This window comes from Cariama cristata, unplaced genomic scaffold (assembly GCF_000690535.1).
Source record: "Cariama cristata isolate BGI_N322 unplaced genomic scaffold, ASM69053v1 scaffold20794, whole genome shotgun sequence".
Taxonomy (NCBI): Eukaryota; Metazoa; Chordata; class Aves; order Cariamiformes; family Cariamidae; genus Cariama; species Cariama cristata.
The window spans coordinates 7741-10555 of NW_009612675.1; positions in this window are offsets into that span (position 1 = coordinate 7741).

Consider the following 2815-nt stretch of genomic DNA (forward strand, 5'->3'; position numbering starts at 1 on the left):
CCGCATTGACAATACAGTATTGTCTATGAATCAAGGCTTTCTGATACTTCCAGGGAAACTAGTACTTTCTGCAGTCTTTTCTCAAAACTATGGAGTACTTTGCTCCACACTAATTAAATATCAAGCCAGGGCACTTTTTTTAACTTCACATGCCATAGGCAGCACCTCTTTGAAATAGTTGCTATTTATATAGAGCTGAATACACAAGGAATACTTAAAATGCAAGCTAACTGCCTTACACATAACAGGAACGGGGTAAGTGATCTAGGGTATTACTGTATTTGCGCAGCCATTTACATAAGTGCAGTTACTTTCCTTGTAATTCTGCTAAAATGATACTGCTGAAACAATACTTTTTTCTACCTAGACTAGCTTTAGAAAGGCAGTCTATCCATGCAGCTGTTGCAAAACTACTGAATTTTCAGCTGTAACTTTTTACAAATTCCAAACACTCTCCAGTCTAAGAATTGATCAAACTGGTGGCACAACTTCATGCGCAAGTCAGATTAAGGAAGGAAAAATGCAAACACTGTGCCCTATCACATAACCTAATGTTCTATGCTTTTCAACAGTGCCACAGCAAATATCATTTATGCAATAAGCTCTATGAGATGGGAACACTGCATAGCCCTTTCTAAAGAGCTATCCAGGCTTGCTTTTATAGGCAGAATGGAAGGAAAATAGAATGAAAACTGATAAGTACTTAGGGCAGGAGGAAGACAGGCTAAAAGGAATAGAGAAGGAAGAGTCAAGCTGAGGGTGGAACACAAAACAGGCACAAGTGTCCACTAGCACAGGCTCTTCTTCATAGTCTGCAATGAAACCCAAGATATCTGGCCCTCACTATTCCCCTTCCGCCATCGCATCTCTGAAAGCAAAGTATACATCTCGTCCCCGTCAAGTGCTGTTCCGTACAGAAACAGATAACCTACTACTACAAGTTTCTCATTAACTTAAGGGCAGAAGTTCATGCAGCAGCTCTAAAAATTCCTAAGCTTGGTGTTAATCTTATAAACATCCAAGCACTTCCAGTTCCCACCCCCTCTTTTTTTTTCTTTTAAAAATTTCCAGGACAACAATCCTAAATAATTAAGGAGATCATATATAGAAAAATAAAAATAAAATCGCATATGAAAAAAAAAATCTAAGTGGTCTGTGGAACTTATTGTTGATCAGTTGTACGCACGGTACAGTCCTTAGTTACATGACCACACAGTTACACAACCACCAAAGGAAATACTTTCTCTGTTCCTGACTCAGCATTAAGGATGTCTCACTCTGTGGACGAGCTGTTTCATGCTCTGCAGGTTTTTGCAACTGTCCTACTTCATCTGCTGTAGCAGCTGGAATACAGGCAATAAAGGTAATAGTTAATATCATACTCTGAAGAACTGAACTCCACTCTTGCCTGTGTATCTTCATATGAATTAAATCACTTAAGTTTTTTGGAGACTGTAACTACCTGTCTGTGGTTGCTTCCCTAGACCTTCCTGCCCCAGTGTCTAATTTGAGACCTAACAGTCTGATCTAAAAGGTCTGATTAGCTCCAGTCATCATGAAGTGAAAACATTACATTCGATAACATTAAAAACTCCTAAAGTGTAAGTCCTGGGCACACTGGTCATCAGATTTAATGGAAAAGGAACAATAATGGCAATCTGTACTTTAATATTTTCTCATATTCATTACTTGCAAAACATGGTGGCATCAAAGACAGGGTGAATCACTTTCGATTCAAATGACATCAGTTACCAATAACCAGATGGTATTATGAACTAAAATACCTGCAGAAAGTTAAACATTGAAGTAGCAGAATTGCTAACACAAAATGTGTCATCTATTAAAATTAGTTACAACTGCAAGATAGGCAGTACAGTACCTACTACAAGAGCAGTAATTGTGAAGAGTAACAATTTCCATTTCATTACTATTTCAATACAGAAAAAAATATAATTCAAAGTAGAGCTATGAATATCTATGTGAACAGAATATGGTGCGGACAAACTAGCATAACCAAGAAAACGTATTGCTTCTCTAATTCACGTGAACTTACTCAGGAGGCCAACAAAATACTCAGATGAACAGCTACATATAAAAAGCTGTAAATGAAAACTACATGCAAAAACTATAAAAAAGAGGTACATGAAAATTTAGTATTGATTATATCAAATTAAAAACCAGTTAAGAGAATATGCTTGGAAAACCAATTATCTGCGTATCGGATTGAATGCAACAACTAGGATCTGTTCAAAATGGGTCTTAAATCCTTAGGACGAAGTTTATTCATTGCTTTTTACCAGCACCAGAGGACTTTGTGTCTATTCTCAACTCCAAAGGAGCTACACAAACCAACCTGTTTTCATTCTTTCCCTTTCTACTTATACATCTTTCATCACTTTGCTCCCTCCTCCAGAACTGGGGGTCCAGGACAAAGGGCCATTCTGATCAAACTTAAAAGGTCCTTGCAGATGAATCCCAAGGTGGTTTTGCAGTCCTATGTCATTCTTAAAAGGCAGGTAAGTCAAGACATCTTGATTTCTTATTCCACATGACTGAAGTTAGCCACCAGGAAAATAAAGATCTACCCATCAAGATTTACTACAGAGGCCTTTGGATTACAAAAGAAGCAACAGAAGCAGTTGATTAACAAGAAATGTCTCACTCAAATCAGCTCAGGATTGTAAAAAACCCACCCAACCACCACAAACAAACCAACCCCCAAAACCCCTGACTCAACTGCAGCACACTAATCCTTTTCTATCTTGGATTCAAGGCAGCCAAATAAAGTAATTCAACATCTACTCGTTCAGATGAA